The following is a 22,009-nucleotide window of genomic DNA, read 5'->3' on the forward strand; positions in this document are numbered from 1 at the left end:
ATTAAAAATTGCTTATACTATGCAAAGTGAATTCTGTAATTATTTCAGAAATTTTTTTGATTCACGTAATAAGTTCTCGAAACATAATTGAAATACGTAAAATTAACATTAATGCTTCCTACTTAACATCTCTCCTAAATTAACTGTTCTTTTCCAAATTGCGACTGTAGGTTTAGAGTTGGAGCCGGAATCATAGTCGTAAAAGTTTACTCGATTTCGACTTCGGTTGGTTTAAACACAGTTGGATTCTGAACAGTATACAATTTTAGCGTATCTCCACACCAAAAATGGTAGCAACTACTTTACGCTGGCAACTTCTTAACACCAAAGTGGTGTAGGGAAACGTCATGTATAACTCTCGGATCTATTGTTTCCCTACACCAATGTTCTTTTACACTACCTGGTGTAAAGTAGCAGACATAATTTTTGATATGCAATAGCATCAAAACTTATAATTATAGTAAGATAACATACTAAAAAGAGTCAGTAAATTTATTTTTATGATACAATATTAAGTAAGAATCATTAATTTAGAATGCATAAATAAAGCAATTTTTAAAAAAAATAGTTTATAAATCAAGCATCCGCGCAGAACAAAAACTTAACAGAACGGAGTGGATGGAAATTATACATTATAAAATCAGTTAATACAGTTCTCAGATTTTAAAAAATTAAAGTATAATTATCCTTATTACACAGTTAAAAACATACAGCGGAGAATTTTTGTTTCTGTTGATGAATATCAATTTTGAAAATTCGAAACTCTTGCCAGCTTATTTCAGAATACTAATACTTAGTTCTATTTGCTAGTTCTTGATATTCAAAGCTCACCACGCGTCAACCTTGATGTTTTTGAAAGTGAAAATATTTCTCGTATGGTGTAAAAACGTGAAAGTTTGGCGTAAGATCATTCAGTTTTAAGTGTTTAGATTTAAATTTCACCCTTTAAATCGTAAATGAACGTTCGAGTTGGTGTTGAGCCAGGGGAAACTGTTCCTTCAGACAATTTTTGGGTTGTTTATCATCATATTTGAAGAGATATTACACCACAGTTTTTACAATACAAAGATCGAAAGAAGATATGAAATTTTCGATCTTATGAAAGCTATTTAGACAAATATTTATGTACAACATGCAAACAGAAATATTACTAAATGAAAATTGTGACAAATAATTAAATTTTAACTTATCACAAACTTAATTTAGTACAGTTGAATGTTTGAAGCCTATGTTTAATTTAAACTGAAGAAGTACATAAATTTTGAAAACAAATTTGTTTAGCTCAGTTTAAAATTTAATTAAAATTATAAGAAAATGAATTATCTGTATAGTTTCTAATAGTTTTCGAGCTTTAGAATATTCCTAAAGGAACCTTTTTGCTATAACATATTCATAAATTTATGAGTGTGCCTGAGAGAAATTAATACCGTTTTTATTATAACGATATTTTGAACAACTATATTACATTTCTGCAATTGTTTTATTTTAACATGATATTTAATTTTAAATAAAATACCTTTAACTAGAGTCTTTCATATAAAAGAGAAATATATACTTTGAAATTAATATTTACTTAGTAATAACGTTAACATTTTCCGAGTATTCGATGAAAATTTTAACCCTTTCCGGAACAGCAAATTTCGATCGAAAGTTTTAGACAGGCATTTGTTAGCGCGATCTTAGACAGCATATTTTAAGTGAAGAAACATACTTAAGCTCTTTGTTGCCTAAAAAATAATGGTTTCCAAACCTTTAAAAGCAATTAGTTTTGTATTTTTGTGATTTGTAACGTTTGCTGAATTAGTATTGCCAGAAGTTGAAGTTGAAATCGGATCGAATATTGACTCTATAGTTCTGATTTTGCTCTTTCTGTTATTAACTTTAAGCAAAAGTTGACTTACCATTTAATACTACTAGTTAAACTTACTAGTTAATAATCACTAGTTAAAGTTCACTTAAAGTTAATTTATTAAGATGATATAAGTATTTTATTTCATACTATCTGAATTAGTTAGTGTGACAATATATAAGTTTATTCTTTTTTTCGATATCTTTCTTGTCATATAATAAATTTAAATGAATGATTTGAGATAATATTTCGATATCAACATTCATAACTTTTCTTCAGATAATACTTTTGCTTCGAAAACCATAACGAATTCAATACTTTAACTTCTTTTCTTATTTCAGTTCTCTACTTTGGTTCCCTTTTACATCTGTTGATCTCTGTTCATCACATGATTTAATTGCCGCCACTTAAATTTCAGTCAAATCGGAACTATAATGTTCATTGTTTTTTGATAACTGCTCAAGTTTGGCAATTCGTAATTTTATATTTTCGAGCTCTTCTCGTTCAGGAGAGGAGTCAGATAAGACGTTGTAATAAAATATCTGCCGAGGATTTGGCTTTTTACCGTCGTAAGGTGATAGTTTCAAGGGGTAAGTATCACGTCCCCGTAAGCCACCTTTAAATTTTTAAATTATTGCTAATTCACTTATAGCCTGCTGCTGTTTTTATATTATATTTTGGATAATAAATTTCTCTAAAAACAATAAAAAATTTTATCAAAAAACTATAAGCGTTTCGGTGCCACAATGGTACACCTTCATCATTATGATAAAGTAGAGAATTGAAAAACAGAGATGATTAAAATCCGACAGATGATAAGTATGCAATTAAAAAATCTCGCATGGGACTGATCGTTAAGACATGGTTACCGGCAGATCACCGAAGTCAAGCATCACTGGCTGCGGTCAGTGTGCGGGTGGGTGAACTCTTGGATCTGTCTGTGTAGGGACCAAGGGTATGCAGTATAGGTCCTCGGTAAACTGTTCTACAGTAAAGTGCTTGACTTCGAGTGCAGGTCGTCGGGCTACCGAAGCGGGGGTGCCATCCCCTCTGCAGTGGATAAAAATTGCGATGGCATGTCTTCGGATCATCCTCAGGGATGTTTTCCAGACCGTCAATAGCCCATTGTGCAGCTCTAGTGCTACGAAAATGAACTACAACAACAACAACAACAGCAGCAACTAAAGAGGCCACAGAATTAGAAGTTAAAAAATGAATGATTTCCAAATGCTAGACAGATATGGTACAACAGTAATATCATTAATGAGTATAGAGTTTAGTAAATGACCTTACTGAAATACCACTTTCGTCTGATATTTGGAAATTATTATTCTTTTTTTAATTATAAATTTTTTGGTTCTTTTAAATGTATATTTTTCTCTTTGATATGACGTTACTTCTGTCAAATCTTAATCATCTCTGTTTTACCATTTACCATCCTTGTATTTTATTCTACTGATGAGGGTGTACCATTGTGACACCGAAACTCGTATGGGTTTTTAATAAAGAAATTTATCATTCGTGATTTTAAACATTGCTTTTATTGAAATTTAATTTTATCACAAAGAATTACTCTCATAATTTATCATTCGGAATACCTCTATATCTTCATTTAAAGAGAAGTATTTCATTCTTTTTTTTCTTTATATCTTCAATTGTTCGGATTTAAGGAAGAGGTGAGTAGACACGTTTTCCATTTATTTATTTCCCGTCATTTCTCGAATTCTATGTTGTTTTGTATTTCGCATTTATCTTTCATTAGGTGCTTTAAAATATTTGTTAGTTCATAGTTATTTATTTTTAACAGTCGATCAATTTAAACGCTCTGTGCTATGGATCGACATGTTAGTCGATGTGGCCATGACTCTCTTATACTATTCATTACAAAAAATCAATTGCATCTTGAGCCATTTGCTAATTGCAGTATTTAATTAGTAATTATATTAATCAATTGTTTATTTATTTTATAACTTTCTTTTAATTAATAGCTTAATTTAATTAAGTTTCAATTCAAGCATAATTTTACAGCATTAAATCCTCAACAATTAGCTAATAATGACTACTGACTTTTGTCAATTAAATCAATTTTTACTCGTTGCATTAAAACTTAATTCGTGCTCGAAATTCAAAATATAATGCATATTTACTACACTTTCTTTCGACAGATTTTATATACTATGAGAAAAGAGGGTTAATTCAATAATGCAATGTAAAATATCGATATTAATTTCTAATATTTAAAATAATAGTGCTTGAAAAATTCATTTCATTTAGTTTATTATAATTAGATATTCACTTAATCATTAAAACTTAGGAAATATTAACCAAGAATTAAAATAATGAAGGAAAACAATCCAGTTAGGATTTATATTATGTAATATTATTATTGAAAAAACATTTTTTAACCAACTCCTAATAATAATGTGTATCATTTTCCCCTCTGAGAAAAATGTTAATCCCAAAATAATAAGTTTTAAGAATAATTATATGGACATTTTTCGCTTACTTATTAAACATTCTGAGTAAATATTCATATTACGCTTTTTAAGAGACCATTTAAATCACCTCTGCAAGCAAGACCTTTTTTTGCTTTTAAAATAAGGAATAAAATTTCCTAATGCTGCCCTAGGAAAAGTTTTTTTAAGAAACAAAAATGTCGACACAATAATTGCCCCTTAAAGAAATAATTTTTTTTTAAAAATATTTTGTTTAGTGCATATTACATAGATTTTTATCATAAAACTTTCTAACAGAATGTTGGATATTAAATTTCTAAAACTATTTATCATACGTGAATTTAAATTATGTCTTAGTAAAACTTTTTTTTTCCTTAAAAAAATATTTCGAAATAAAAACATGTTGGGAAAATCATTACACCACAAAATTTTAAGAATTTATTTTGCTATATTTTAGGTATATATTTGTAAGAGAATGAATATTTTACTTGTTACACAAATTAGTTAACGTTACTAAACTTTCTTTCATTTTCTTAAATCCATTAATTGATGATGCATTTATCTGCACTTAACCCGATTTGTTAAAACCTCGAGGTTAAGTTTTTCTAAAGTAAATGCAAGTTCAAAGTAATATATTTCTTCTTTAATTTTGTTTATTTTCTCTGTTTTCCATCTTGTTTTGCGTCAGAATTAGTTAAAAATATTGTTTTATATCCTTATCTTTAGTAATATTATTTCGATTTGACGTAGTATATCTGGATCTGGTTCAAACTCTTCCATTAAACAATTCTAAGCTTTTTAGCTTTCCCGCACTCTTATTATTAATCAAAATATATTTTCCTGCAAATATTTATACCATACTACAAAGTTTTAACTTTCTGAGCTATATAGATGCTGAGATGCATCCCAAATACAGAGCGTAGGAAAAATTACTATCATTTTAAAAAATTAATTAAATAAAAACGGAAAGAGGTAGAAATAAATTTGCTGCTGTTTTCCACTTAATAAAATAGGTGTCCCTTTTCTCCAAATTTAAACATTACTAAAACAGTTTTTCAACAGATGGAGCTTCTAAAAGAGAAAAAATTTCTAACAATGTTTTTAACGCTATTTGAACGAACGTTGACGAACTTAGAAAATAATTTCCTAAGAAGACTAATTCCAAAGCAGAAAGCATGAAACCGAACCGTAAATTTTAATTTCCTCCCTTCAAATCAATTGTCATTTTCGGCATATTTGAAATGTTATATCAATATTTTAGTTTTATAAAACATTTAAAAGAGAAATTGAAATTGAAAAATAATAATTAAAAATAATAATTAAAAATAATAATTAAAAATTTTGTTTCCAGAAATCGAATTTGAGAACTGTTTAAAATGCAAGTTAAATAAAAAGAATTCATTCTAAACAAACATGTGAAACTATTGTGTGTTTTATATTATTTTTATTATGCTAATTGTTTTCATACGTGACACTATTAATTAGGAAGAAAAGTAAACTTTTTAAAGATAATTAATCCTTAATTTTTTTTTTTGGTATTTACGAATGAAATTTGTAATTGATAACTTGAATTAAATATATTTTTCTGAGAATAAGGTTTTATTCCTGCATTTTCAGTTAAAAATTCGGAATGCGTGTCATAGCAATTTTCTTTTTCACCATAAAAGCATATTAAAAAAAGTATTTCACCCATTTACTGTTTGTGACCAACTAGCATTTATACACTTCACACGTAGGTAAATGAAAAGGATTACTAGTAAGCTCGCAAGAACTTTATTGTGTTTTTTAATAAAAAACAATTATTAAAACGAAAATTAAATGGGTGCATTTTTTTATACACAATACCGACAGAAAGTTTGTAAAAAGGGTTTTTTATTTAAAACAGCACATTTTCTATATCAATGAATTTAAAGTCTTTCTTTTTCAAACCCTAAAATTATTTTACTGAAAAATAATAATAATTTTTGTTGTTTTTTATTTAAAAAAAAAATACATCCTATTTTTTATTTCATCCCAACTAAATATTTTTTAACAAAAGCATAAAATTTCATTTTTTTATTTGAAAAGATTTTATTTCAACTCTTATGAATTTCTGATTAAAATCTCGACTTAAAAACTTCGTAACTTGAAAGTCGAATTAACTTTAAGAAAACGCAAATTAGTAAATTTGCATCAGAGGTGAATGTATCCACAAAACAATATAACAGCACTAAAAAAGAAATAATTTAACTGGATTTTATGGTTTTAAATAGAAGTATTCCTCGCTATTTAATATTTTTTCATATACATAAAAAAATTGAATACAAGTGGGAAAAACAGTTTAGTTCATTTTTGTGGAGAAACCTTTCATTTCCACGCACGAAATCGGTTCTCCGAATCACCTATTATGGGCATAAACTATTTTTCCTCCGCTGTCTTCAACTGTCAACATTTTAGAAAAAAATGTCACCTAAAGAGCATTTTTTTAAGATTTGTCTGTCCGTAATGATGTAGAAGAGAGTTGGACTAAATCGAGTAGATAGATGGAACAGGGATTTGGAATTTTGTCGACACTATTAATGTTATTTAAAAGAAATTCCATGAAACTATTTACAGACGGATGTCATTCTATTTAGTGATGAATGCAAAACTAGACTATTTGCTTGTCAACGCCAGCATTTGTAAAAATTCGATTAGAAAAGTTATGATTCTAACTATTAAAGTTATTTCTAGTCATGGAAAGTTATGATTCTTTTTCCTTTCCTAATTATTTAAAGATTTATTTTAGCCTTGTTCAGCATCTGATTACGCCTCTATTTAGTTATTGTTTTCAATTATTAAAACAGGTTTCATTTAGCGTTAAACATAAGCTTTAAATCATGTTCAATTACGTTTTACATATACTGGATGATATTTGTTATAATTTCCTCATTTAAGAAATAATATTTTAAAATCAGTTTTTCTGAATGGATTGTCTATTTGAAAATATAATTGGTTTCCCACTTGTTGCCCAGAATTTTTAATTACATTGTAAAATTATGAGAAAGGTAAGAAATTTGAAGTCTAAAGTAACCTTTAAAACAGTTTCAGGACATAAAAATATCCAATTAGTTAAGTGTTGTGGATTTTGTTTCATAAAATATAAATAAACATTCAAAATGTAAAAAAACATTGCAGAAATATTCTGCAATATGCAAAATGGTCTAAAAATAAAAGTTTACCATTTCTTAATGTATTAATTAAAAATAATTTTAGAAATTTATTCAAATTTTAAACAAGACTTTTTACAGTATTTGTGGATTTGCTTTCTTCTTACTACATATTTCTAAAAAAATGGGATTTTTGCCCTTATTTAAAGACTGGTTCTCAAGAGGTTAAAATATGTTAGGCCTCTTTTATTTCTGTTAAATGGCGGTGGCAGATAAAACCAGAGCATTTCCAATTGCACAAAAATGAATTTCCGATTATTTTCCAACTTGAATACTTCGTTTCTAACTTGTCAAAAAAATTTTGTTCGAATTAATAATGCTGACCAAGAGCCAGAGAATGCCTTATATGAAACCATAAAGCACTTGAATGTTTATTTAAAGAAGTTGAAGTCTGCCTAACCCTTCGCGTAACTAAAAAAGGTTTCAAAATAAACATAAATATTTAGAAAATTGAATGCAAGAGATATTTCAACTCTCACAAGACTTTTTACACACTTTATTTAACCGCTATTATTTTCTGGGTGACTTAAAATGCTTAATTTCAAAAATTTCAGAAAAAGACTGACCGAAATCTTATGAATCATTCATTTAGAAAAGTCCTCGGTAGACAGATGTAAGTTATTAAAAAGTTGGATAAGAGTTCCACCATATTGCACACAATTTATAGTTTATCCCATGATAGGATATAGTCTACTGATAATGTAAACAATAAAAAAGCAGTCTATTTGAGCTCAACAAAAATAGCGGCAGGCGACGTGATAAGGAAAAAAAATGAACACAAGTCACACTATTTGCGCATGCTTGACAAAACATTACTACTTTCCAGGCAACTCGAATATTCAAAGCCAAAAAAGGTAGACCGAAATCACGTGATGAAGTGCTCGTAAAATGTTTAAAAAAAATAGGCTAAAATATTAGGAAACGATTTATAATGCAGAAAAAGATAAAGACAATCAAAAAATATTTAAAGGTAAAAATAAATAATTGAAACAATATTAAAAACAAACGTTTCTGCAAATAATGCTTTTAAAAAACATCATTTTCTTTTTTTTTTCTCCAACTAAATAAAGATTTACTATTTGAAAAACAAACTTTTCTATAGCAAAATTTTATATTTGTGATAAATTTGAAAACAGGTAGATGTGTACACGCAAATTTTCGAAAACGAAAATAGAGTATACTGTAAAACCTACAATTAAATGATGTTTCCTCATCGTTAATGTTATAAATGAATCATTCAGTTTGATAATAAACGTATTTTTTCATTATTTCTGTGTATACCAAATTTCGTCTTCTCAGGAAGTACATTAATATCTGGTTTTATCCGACACAGACAGGGTTTTAACATGCTTCCAAAAAATAACTATATTAATCCAAAATATAGATTCTCCGTATTAAATAATATTTATTTTTGTAGCATAACATTTAATTTCATTCAGAGAGTCACTCAGAAAAAAAGACAATCTTTAAAGGCTCAGTTTTGTCCAACTTTTCCCTAACAACAATAGTAAATACGATTTTACTCAAACAAAATATAAAAAACTAATACATCGTAATTTTTGCCAGAACTCAATATCAAATTGTTTTGTTTCTTTCTTCCCAAGAAAACACTAATGATTTAAAAGGATAACTTAGTTCCGAACTTGTTTTTATTTTCAATCCCAAGCCTTATGTAACAGATTATTTCGAGACATTGACTTTGTTTTGATTTCCAATATAATTCCTACAAAAACTTCTATAATAAGAACAATTAAAAGATTTTAACGCTCTATTTGCTGTGAAGGCAGCCAAAAGTAAGTAGTATTATGAGAAACTTGTTTTAATGATGAAGATTAATTTGAGATGGCAAACAAGTTGTTTTTTCAGTCAAAAGTGATTGGTTTTAGTATCCTTTTTATCATGAAATTAGAAATCTGATTTGTTTGCTTCATTTTATTTACTCTGACGAACGCATTGTTACGAAAGCCGAAAGTATTACTATCAATATTGACTTTTTTATCAAGAAAATTATAGATTTAATTTATAAACTTTGCCTTATTTGCTATGAAGCTATTATGACAAACAACACTGTAAAAAGTTTCGGTTATAGTTGTCACCATTGGGTTTTTAGTGCAAATATACTACTAAAATTGTACTTGTTTTATAAATGAAATGTTTTTGCAATGGAGCTATTAAAATGATTCTAATGCGCATGAAAATACGTGTTCTAAGTAAACAAACAAACAAAAAATGAATAAATACATAAATTAAAATATTACAGTGAAAATTTAAATTAAAAATGTGACTACATGCAGTGTAAAAATTTTAGTTTCCATCAACACCAAAAATGGTGGCTACTATTCTCCAACACTTTTTTGCAGTGCTGTTGTTTACGGTAATCAAAAGTTATACGTTGCTTTGTTTGTTTCTAGCAAAATATAAAAGTGAAAAAAAAAATACCCTATCATTTAAAAAAGTAAATTCAATTTCGGTAACAAACCTACAATTTATAATACACAAATAATTAACACCAATGCAAAATACGCTATAGCTTTGATTTTTCTATGATTTTTAAGTAATGCTTTTAAACAATTGTCTTGAACAGTAATAATATAGAATAATTCAAAATCATCATCCCTTTGAACGAATTTTAAACTTCTTAACAATAATAATATTATTTTTTCGAAACTTATATTTGAAGTATTAAAGCAACAACAAAAATTCTTCTTTTTCTAAAATCTCTTTAAAGTCCTTTTAATAAGCGCAACAAAATTATTTCTTCTATTTAAAGGTGTATTTAAAGGTGTATTTTAAATTACACCCAAGGATATATCACAATGTTTAGGCTCTCAACTGGTAAGGGGAAGTTAATAAATATTGACTGTTAAATATTATGCCGTAATTCTTACAACAATATTTATTTAATGAGAGTGATTCGGTGATTTTATGGTAATTATTACTTTAAAAATTACGGTCAACGTAAATTACGGTAATTTAAAAATTACGGTATCGTAGTGAAAAGAACCAGTGGTAAACCTGTTTTGATGATTATTACTTCTGCTTTTCTCTACCGTTATTGATCAAATTTCGATAGTGATTTTGCGTTTTCTTCAGTTAAATATTAATTTGCGACCACTTAAGTGTATCCATTTTTTTCATTTTTTAAAAGGATTTTAAATATGTATGTTACAATCAATGACAGAAATCAAGAGAATGTCGACTTTCACCTGTGAATGTCAACAATCACATAGTCGCTTTGGTGAATGTCGAGATATTTGTTAGATCCGACTTGATATTATTTTATTCGTTAATATTATCATATTTATTAGATATTTTAATATCTGCTGAGGGTAGATTAAGAGAAACATCAGTGTTCGGAGTACCGGTTAAATGCATACTGGGTAGTGGCACTTGACCTAAAGAAAATATTGATACAGGGCATACCAGGTAAATGTATACCTGGCAGTGGCACTGAACCTTAAAATAACATCAGTGTAGGGTATACCGGGCAAATGTATAACGGACAAATGTCTGGCAGTGGCACTTAACTACACCTAGTATATATTTCGGACATTTACCAAAGCGACTATGCTATTGTCAACATTCACCGGTGGAAGTCAGCAACCATCAATTTCGGTCATTCACAGCAGTATATATATATATATATATATATTTAAAGGGTGGTCTTTACGGAACACTCGGTATACCAAATTAGCTGCTGTACATAAAAAAAAAATAGCAACTACATGTCTAATACCTTAAATTTTAGAGAAAAGCTTAAATCACTCCTAAAAGTGTACTTATTATAAGCTATTAACAATGTGAATATAATGTATTTTAACATAAGAATGATTTGTTAATTTTAATTTTATGTTTCCATATTTTTTCATCATATACTGCTGAATAATAACAGTACTCTGCCAAGCAAGGTAAGAAGAAAATTTGCTCATTGGTTATTTTTGTGGAAGGACCTGGGACAAAAAGTTAGAAAATTTTGAGAATTTTTTTTTCAAGGTTCGAAGGAATAGTTCTATTCTATTCTTTTTCAAGTGATAAAAATAATAGATCTTTATAAAAATTTGAACTTGGGATAAGAACTAATGCTATTTCCCCCATGTTTGACTTTTGTCCGGAAATATTGAATGATTATGATTTGATTACTTATAACATTTGATTTCATTATGACTTGATTACTTTTATTTTAGTTTTAACATCTCAAGTACTATAAACTATATATGCATGAAATATATATAGTATTAAATTTTTTATTTCATTTATCATTAAAAAATGGAAAAATTAACTTAATAAAATTTTTAAAAGTTTTAAATGCTAGTATCAGAAGCCGAAGTTTTTAATAAAGCATAATAACTTTATTCTCATCAAAAGTTGTGAATACATCAATATTTTAAACCTTTATTTTTTTTTCTGCCTCATAGAAAATTTAAATGTTATAACAGTATTAAAAAAATTCAAAAAGTGGATGCATTTTTTTAAAGAAAGTTCCAAAATTATGTCCTAAAAGTGTTAATTTTTTGAGTGATTATCACTATTTTATGTTTCTTTAAATTACTTTATATTGGTATGCGTTTTCTTTAAATTTTCTCTGTCCTCAAGTGGACTGATCGTAAGACGCGGTTCCGAGTGGATCACCGATATCTAGCCTCACTGGCAGGGATCAATGAGCTGGTTGCAGACCACTTTGATCAGCGCAGGACAGCGGGCTACCAGAGCGGGAGAACCATCCCATTTGGAGTAGATTATAATTGGGATGGCTTGTTTTCGAATCATCCTCCGAGATGTTTCCCAGACCGTCGCCAATAGCCCATTATAAGCCACGATGGCTCAAGGGATAAAGGGTTCGCCTCCCAATTAGTTGAAATGGATTCGTATCCCTGCGATGGCTGGTCGATACAAATCCGCATCCGGCTTGCACCGGCTACAGCGCTAACGTGAAATATCCTAATTGGTAGACGGATCATGGGTAAGAGTCCCTTTGCCATCAGACTAACCATAGAAGGTTCTCGTGGTCTTCCTCTCCATGTAACGTGAATGCTGGTTAGTTCCATCAAAACGTCCTCCACGAAGGCAAATTGCTCCCAATACTTGATCCAGGAGTTCCCTTGACTTCTGGCTTGGGTTCAAAATTACAAGGCTACATAGTTAAATATTAGTATAACCCAAAAATATGATCAGCTGTTCAACGATGGTTATAAAATAAAATAAAAAACAGCCTATTATGCAGCTCTAGTGAGATATAAATACTATTATTGTTATAATTAAAAGTAACTTATTCCTTCACAAAATTACATGATTACCGAAATCATCAAACTTTTATCAAACTTGACTTCGTGATGAAATTAAAAGGTAAAAATAATATTGGAATAATTATATACATTATTGCTTCTTAACCTTTTAAACCTTTTAACCTAATTTATTAATTTATGGTCATGAAATACAGCATGAAACAACGGTATCTTTTTCTGTGTTAAAGGTAAAATCTTCCTAACACAGCTCACTTCCAAGCAATAATTTTTGAATTTGCAGTTATTTTGATCTAAGAAAAGTAATTATTCGTCTCTGAATCTTTTTTAATTACACAATCAATTACAATTTTTGTATATGAATGAAAGAAAAATTTCAAGCATTTCTTTTTAATTTTATATTTTAGTACAAATATAATTCCAATAATCTGACATATTGTAACTATTAGACTGCATTTTATAATTAAAAAATATTAAAAAATATTGTTGCTTTTAATTAGTGAGTCAGAAAAATATATGAAAAGGACACCAAGGAAAGCTAACATTTTAAATTCGAGAGAAAACCTCTAACTTATATTTAAATTCAAATATGATGCATAGTGTTCTTAAGAATAAATTAATTTATTCTTAAGAATAAATTAATTTAAATTAAAAAAAACTAATTAATTTGAAATGCTATAAATACTTTATTACTAGAAATATATAATTTAGTTTATTTGAATATAATTAAAATTCAATTTGTCATCTCAAGGTAATACTTCTCTCAGTTTCATATTTCTTAATCAATAAACTTAAAAGCTTTAATAATAGATAATATAATTATTCATCAAGTAAAAGAAAATTACAAATATCTAACTCACGCATATCTCGGATTTTCAGTTTGGAAATGAAACAAATTTAATTAATGATCAAACATTATATTCTTCGACTAATTTAAAATTTGCCTTAGGCTTGTTTGTAATTAAAACTAACATAATTATAGTTCAAAAAATTCCCTTCTTAGCTTAGAGCAAAGAATGTAAATTAATTTATTTTTCTAGTCAAATTATGAAATATTTCTTTTTTTTCCTGTAAAATTACTACTCCAATAATTTCTGCCAAAAGAAAGTTTTCTGATTTCTATTTAACCCCAATTTAGGCCTGAAATACCTAGTAACTAAAAAGGAATTTAATTACATATAATTTTAAACAATTATTACTTACATGAACTTCTCAACCAAAGCAAAATTGTTAATCTTCTCAAAATCTGTTACATAAAATAAAGTTAAAATAATTTGTTAATAAATTCCTGAGAAAGATAAAGTAAAACAAAAATATTTTTATTATTATGATGATAAATGAGATAACGAAGAGGAACTTGGACGAAACTTAAAATTAAAAAATTTATTTACCACAAATTTATTAAAATTTATTCACCACAAAAATTTTTACATTTTTTACTCTAAGTATTGATCAAAGCAACCATCCAAACATAAGGAAGAAAGTTGATTGCGTTATCTATTTCGCATCTCTAGCTCACAGAGCTAAAAATACTAAAAAATGGTACAACGCACATTTTTCGCGCTTTTTTACTGCACAAGAATAATCAGCTCATTCAATAAACTTGAATTCAATGGAGCGCACGATTGAAAAACTTTTTATTAGAGTGTACTTTTTTGCAATTCTTTTATAACCGTCGTTGAACAGCCAACCCAATTTTACGTTTACCAATGTTCTACTCCGTAGCCTTCTAGTTTTGAACCCAACGCAGAAGACTCCTAGATCAAGCGTTTGAAGAAACTAGCTTTCATGGAGGACGTTTTGATTGAACTAACCACCTTTTGCATTACATGAAAAGGAAAAAGATACCAAAACCTCCCAAGGTTAACCCGACCGCGACGGGATCTAACACATGATTTCGTCTACAACTGGGGATTTTTTACGTCAGCACTGTGGTCAATGGCGAGCCGAGTGCAAAATTCATATCGACCAGCCATTGCTTGGATTCGAACCAGGATCACCTCACTGGGAATCGAGCGTTACATTCCTTGAGCCACCACGGCTCTAAGGGAGTGATTGCTCAAGGTGGCTCAAGTGGTGGCACTTATTCTTATAGGGCTTTTCCATTTAAAAAATATCCTCCCACGAGGTGTAAAACGAGAAATCAAAAGATAAAATACGTTTCTTAGCAACTCTGCTCTAAAACCAGAGTAAACCACTCTCAATGCATATATTAATTTAAAAGAAAGCCGTGATCGTGATTTGTCAGATTTCTAAAGCATTTTACTAATGTTATAATTATTATGAACTGTGGCCGACCGGATTGTTTAGGAGTCAAGGAGCTGGTCTTGCATCAGAAAGGTTCTGGGTTCAAATGCCGGACAAGGCATGGATGTTCTTTAATTCACTGTAATATCTGTCCTTACTGTGGGAGCAACGTTGACGCACCTACTGTGGTGCCCCTGAAAGAGTGGCCAACAAATCTGCCCTGTAAGTACCTGAATTGACGAAATGGTAACACAGGTGGGCATTGGAAATTTAAAAAAAAATATTATCATTATTCTTGGTTAAATATTAATTTGCGACTCACAATATGCATATTTTATTACTTTAATTTTGATTAGAATTCTATTCAATCTTAATGAAACTGTATGTGTCTCTTTATAATGTATATCAGTATGAATATAATTGTATAACTACATCCACATTTATGGTCAACTTTAACTATAAACAGTGGCGTAAATGACACCCTTCATCCCTTGCCGCACTTGCTGGAGTTCAAGAAATTTATGCAAAAACATTTCTGAAGCTTGATCACCGCGATTCCTTACATGTTGTTTATTTGAAAATTTAAAAAAATTGGCAGTATAGATTTAAAAATCACGTGAAAACTTTTGTAGTACCGTAAACCGGGGCGAGTCTACCCATTTTTTTCAGTTTGTCAACTTTCAAGTGGTCAAACTTTTGTAAATATTAAAGAAAAAAGGCTTTTAATAGGTGTTTCGGAATCGCTATTTATCCCTCTTTAAAGCTGTGAAATCGATTTTAGAAAATATTAACAGTTACGCTGTTACTGTATATTTTTATAGAACTGTTGACAAATCTCTCGTATGGGGCGAGTCTACCCATTCTACTAAAATGAATGTTAAAATTGTAAATAATCAAATTTTACTATTAAATTGTTATTTTAGTTACCATATGGGATATGTATGAAGTAAAATTCATAACTTTATTATATATTCCATTTTTTTATTCATAAAATAACACAAATTGAGTATTTGATCGATTATCACATTTTAATCATAGTTTTGTTTTTATAATCATTAACATTATAAAATAACACTTTTTTCTGATTATTGTTGATAAAAATAAATTAAAATTAATATAAATTTACAATTAAATAATTAATAAATAATAATAATTAAAGATTATTAACAAAATCGAAATTCAAACATTGGGAATCATGAAAAATCCTTTCCCCATTCTTTTGGGAGGTGTGATTTTTCTTACAATGTTTTCTCGTTGAAATATAATATTAAATAAAAAAAAGTTAATTTTGTAATATAAAAATTGAAAAAATAGGTAAAATAAACATATTTTATATTTACATTTATATTTAACCTATAAATTTTCTTATTAATGATAAATTTATTAATGATAAATTTATCAATGCAGAATTAAAATAATATACTCAAATTCATTTAAAATTACTTAATTTTAATATAAACAAAGTTCTAAATTATATTATTATGCTTTATTAAGACTAAATACGAATGGGTAGACTCGCCCCGCGAATTCTGGCTTTTTGTTCACTACAGCAAAACTTACATTCTTTTTGTTTTTTTTTCATATAAAATTGATGTAATCTTAGTCTTAGATAAGTTTATCACTTAACCAAAGTGAAAATAGTAATAATAATAATATACTTACGGAGCACCAACTAAAAGTTTGCTGATTTTCAATACAAATCTCTCAAAAGACGTTTGAACAGGTCGGTTAAAAAGACGACAAATAAATAAAAACGGATCAAACTACTACAGCTCCATCTTCCTTAGAGTCTGAACTAAGTCCTCCGTCGGTAAAAAAAAATTTATTTGCAATTTAAAATAGTGAAAATTAAATAAAACTAAAATGGGTAGACTCGCCCCTGGATGGGTAGACTCGCCCCGGCTTACGGTATTAATAACAAGGCATACTGGTGCATTAGCTTTAACTTATAATATTAGGCATTTGTTTTAATGGAATTCAAATAATATATATTTCATTTATCACCCATAAAAAGACAAACCAAAACATTCCAAATTTGTTAAATGATGTTTTTAACATTTTTTTTTTTTTTTTTGAAATTTGCATTTTAAATTTATTTATCATTGATCAGCCTAATTATATATATCTTTCCCTGTTTTCTATTTTTTTTCTTCATGAGTTGTACTCAAATAAATGTTTTTTTAAAGAAACTTAGAACACTTGAATATAAAATTTATCAAAACAGTTAAAGAGTTACCATTACCAAAGGAATTAATTTATATCTACTAAGATATTCAAAAGTTGATGTAGTAGAAAATGCAAGATAATGGTAAAAGGTTAATTATTTTCAAAGCTTGCATATTTGATTTACAATATATATTCACATATCTTTATATTTCAAAACATGCTTACAGTTTTTTAATTTGTCGAAGTAACAAAAAATTTGAAATAATTGTACTTGAAAGATTTCAAGACAATCTTGAAGATTTCACGATTTATCAGTTAGTGTGTGACATAATACAATGCTTTTTCTGTGCAACAGTTTTTAATTTTAAGTACTACTAAATGATGTAAACAAATTTGAACTGAAATTGGCAAAACAAATATGCTTTTTAATGTCAATTATTAATCAGACAAGCCTTATTTTTTCCTCAAAAAAAATTTAGAAACGTCTAAATATTTTTTCAGAACAGCTTAAAGCGCTTGAATAAAATTTTTAAAGTTAAAAATTTAACAAAACAAAAAAATATTTATTTATATATACTAAGATTTCCAAAAGTTTATCTATTAAGAAAGGTAAAGTAACAATAAAAGTTTAATTTTTAAAAAAAATTGTCAAAGCTTGAATCTTTTATTACGATCCTTAGTTATGTATCTTCATATTTCAAAATATTCATGTAGTTTTTTATTTATTTATCAAAAGTGCAAAAAAAAAGGAAATAATTGTAATTGAAAGATTTCAAGACAAAGTTTCAAGATTTATCAATAGCTATGTTACATAATACAATATTTGCTTCTAAACAACAGTTTTTAATTTCAAGAAGTATTAAATAATATAAACAATTGAACAAGAAATATATACTTTTATGACATTAATTTATCAGACTAGCCTTGTTTTGCTCCTTATAAAAATTTTAGAAACGTCTAAATATTTCCGGAATTGTTCATTTCCGGTATCTCTTTCTTCTAATTAAAAAACAAGAGAGACATTTGAAGAGGGAAAAAAATCCCAAAACGTAAATACCGATTACTGAGGAAGAGTTTTTCTCCCTGAAGTCATGGGATCTTAAGGCTAATTAGTCAAATTCCTTACCTTAAAGTTGATTCTTGTATTAGACGTAATAGTCATAGTTAGCCCATATTGCTGTTTTCTTGTTCGCTGGGTGCGAACCTGATCACATCACTCATCAAATAACAGTGAAATGGACTGGGACCACAAACCTTACCACTCCCTGTTTCTATAGCAACTCGGATTCGACACAAAACTGCTACATGTGCTTTGGTACTTTTCATTTCCTATATCTTCTAAATCGCTCTCTAAAACCACGTGGTCCAGAGTTTCTTTCTCTGATTATTTTTTGTCTTTTTATTCTCATTCTTTCTTTTTCCTTTATTTTTTCGTGTTCTTGGATCGAAGACCACAACAACAGGTCGACTATCTCTTTAACTATTAATTTTCTTGACGCTTTCAATTTTTGTCACGAAATTCAGAATGATTATGAGTACTGAAGAGTGTTAAAGAAAAGTAAACAATTTTGACAGGCAATTTGTTTCTGTTTGCACGCGCTGTCTTTTTCAGTTGCTTAGCGCTTGAACATTAAATGTTTTCAACTACAACCAATTTCAAATCAACTTAAGTTTTTTTTTTCAACTTAAAAAACAATTAAGACAAGATTAGTAAAAGAATTGATCTCATTGCTACAAATTTAGAGTTTATTGTAATTGATTTTTGTCAACATTTCAAAAATATCTCAATACATTAATACCCATCAATACATTGTATAGTTATTGCATAAAGTTAAAGACTAAGCATATTTTGAAAACTATATTTAGCTTCTGATATAAAATAATTTCTGACCAAAAAAATGTTTTATAATTATGAGAAAAAATCATATTTATTCCCTCACTTTTAAATAAGATAATATGATTTTATTTATTTTTCAATTGCAACAATTTTTTTTTTAAAAAAATCCTTTCTGGATTCAATTTTGTTGGTCAGTTTTAAATTTTATTCCTTGAAAAATTGTAAGATATGATCCTAGTACGGAACAATTCTGCATTAAAGTTTGATAATGTATAAAAATGTTAAATTTGCGAATTAACAGTAGTAGCAGAATTAGAAAATTAAAGGGGGATAATTTCCGGGTTATCACGACCCGTTTTTGTTTGTTCCTTGCTTAAATATCATAAAACAACCCTTAAAGTTTTTATTTTATTTCTTATGTTTTTTTTGCTTCAGTTTTGACATGGTTTCTAAAAATAAATTATTATTTAACATAAAATTGATTGAAAAAGTTTTGAAGAAAAGAGTTACAATTATAAAATTTTTACAATTAAAAAATTGCCTGAGTAATTTCTAAACAGTAAATCCAGAAATGTCGTATTTTCAAAATTTGATTTCATCAGAATTATTCCTCCAATTTCGTCCAAATTTTGGATTTCATATTTAAAAATTACATGCACTACTTTGCTCTTAAGGTATTCCAATTATTCTCAACTCGTTCTTTTTATTCTCATACTTCTTGTCGTTTATTGGCTCTGATAGTAGAACTGTTATAAAATAGAAAATATAGTCTGTTTTTGCTGCAAAATAAATTAGAAATATATTTCTATAAAAATACATGAGAGGTTACGGAAGGATTTTGCTTCATATGAAGTTTTATTTAAGAATGAAGGGTATTAAAGAAGGAAAGCTTCTTGAAAAACACATAAAAATATTTACAGGAGACTCAGTCGTTTTACAGCGTGTAAATTATTTCCAAGATTATAGACGTTAAACCTTTTCGGACTTTGAAACAACCGGGAACATTAAGTTAGAGTGGAATAAGAATCATGGTCAGAGGAAGTGCAAATTGGTCACACTCCCTGATTTTAGCTCCAAGCCCCCTCCCCCCGAAGCTGTGGTAGGCAATGGCTCTACCCACTACACCGTACGGTCGGCTACTTATCTATGTTATAAATAACAATATATCGAAATCTTTGAAAGGAATTTCCTTTACAGAAATGCACTGGGAAAAACCAGTTTTATCCGTAACTTTGTGAACTTGAAATTTTATGCATGTTTGAAAATCAACTTAGGTAACTTAACAGAAATTCTTATTTTTCTTTCAGTACTTTAACAGAATTGTTTTTAACATAATACGTTGTGTTTATTTACTTATATAATATTATCAATTTTATTTACTCTATTAGCAATGAATTTTTGGTTTACATAATTTTTTATTATTTCAAATTCATATTTATTATTCATGGAATGCTAAATGCAACTGGCTTGTTAATCACTTTGTGTATAGACTTAAGGAAAGCTTTTCAACTATGAGCATCGAATGTTCGTGCTAAAAATCAAATGCAACCTCTCCTTGGATTCACTTTTTGCCTTGATTTTGCACGCCATACTTAACTCAGTAAAAGATTTCTATTCTTGAACACGAAATACTTTGGCCAGACGTGAATTAATTGAATGTTTATGGAACATTTTATTTGTAACTGTAACCTTTAATCTGCAAAAGATGTATTGTTATGCTTTTAGACAACCTATTTTGGCAGTTAGTCACTTTGCTTTCCGAAAGATTTCACGAAACTTTCGTCTTTAATATTGTAAGCACTTGAAAAACTAATTAGCAATCCTTGCCACGCTATTTATAAAAGAGCATGGATTATTTTTTTCTAACTTATTCACCTCAACATATCAACAAGAAAGCTGAGTAGATTGATCATTTCGGAAATTACAAAAGTTAGCTTTCATTTTGACCTAATTAGTGTATTGTACTAATAATAAACTTTTATTTCAATTTATTTTAAAATCTTAGCTAATTGTACATTGTGCAAACCAAAAAGCAAAGCAACAAAAAACCTTTTGATCTAGTGACCACATTTTCACGTACTAATATGCAATAATAAAATCTGAACTTAAATATGGTAATTGATTAGTGCTGATGATATTCGTCAGAAACCAAGAGTCAAGACAAATCAGATAAAAAAATGTACCTCTCTCCCTCTCGCTCCCCCCTCCCTCTCCCTCGCTCACCCCCTCTCTCACTCTCTCCTTCTCTCTCACTCACTCTCTCCTTCCCTCTCTCTCACTATCTCCTTCCCTCTCTCTCACTATCTCCTTCCCTCTCTCTCACTATCTCCTTCCCTCTCTCTCACTCTCTCCTTCCCTCTCTCTCACTCTCTCCTTCCCTCTCTCTCACTCTCTCCTTCCCTCTCTCTCACTCTCTCCTTCCCTCTCTCGCATTCTCTCCTTCCCTCTCTCGCATTCTCTCCTTCCCTTTCTCGCATTCTCTCCTTCCCTCTCTCTCACTCTCTCCTTCCCTCTCTCACTATCTCCTTCCCTCTCTCTCACTCTCTCCTTCCCTCTCTCTCACTATCTCCTTCCCTCTCTCACACTATCTCCTTCCCTCTCTCTCACTCTCTCCTTCCCTCTCTCTCACTCTCTCCTTCCCTCTCTCTCACTATCTCCTTCCCTCTCTCGCATTCTCTCCTTCCCTCTCTCGCATTCTCTCCTTCCCTCTCTCTCACTCTCTCCTTCCCTCTCTCCCACTATCTCCCTCCCTTTCTCCCTCCCTCTCTTTCTCTCTCCCTCCCTTTCTTTCCTTCTCTATCCCTCCCTCTCCCTCTCTCTTCTTCTCTCTCCCTCCCCCTCTCTCCCTCCCCCTCTCTCCCTCTATCTATCTATCTATTTATCTTTTATTTTGCCAATCTACAAAAAAAAATTTAAAATCTCTGATTCATTGGAACAGAAGAAATATAATTAACGAAACAAAATAATTAATGAGAGAAATTAATGTACACAAATTTAATTACTTTCAGGTCAGAAAATTTTAAACA

General features: G+C 29.0%; 1 protein-coding gene across 1 annotated transcript in view; it reads right to left on the bottom strand.

The window, feature by feature from the left end:
• Positions 1 to 18,378, bottom strand: part of LOC107446646 (uncharacterized) — a 222,840-nt gene extending 204,462 nt beyond the window's left edge. The window contains exon 1 of the mRNA XM_016061338.4: positions 18,273 to 18,378. The gene's annotated coding sequence lies outside the window, so the exon portion shown is untranslated. The remainder of the gene's footprint in view (positions 1 to 18,272) is intronic.
• Positions 18,379 to 22,009: the final 3,631 nt, after the last annotated feature.

Source organism: Parasteatoda tepidariorum, chromosome 11 (assembly GCF_982258835.1).
Source record: "Parasteatoda tepidariorum strain Cologne lab strain chromosome 11, Ptep-v5.0, whole genome shotgun sequence".
NCBI lineage: Eukaryota > Metazoa > Arthropoda > Arachnida > Araneae > Theridiidae > Parasteatoda > Parasteatoda tepidariorum.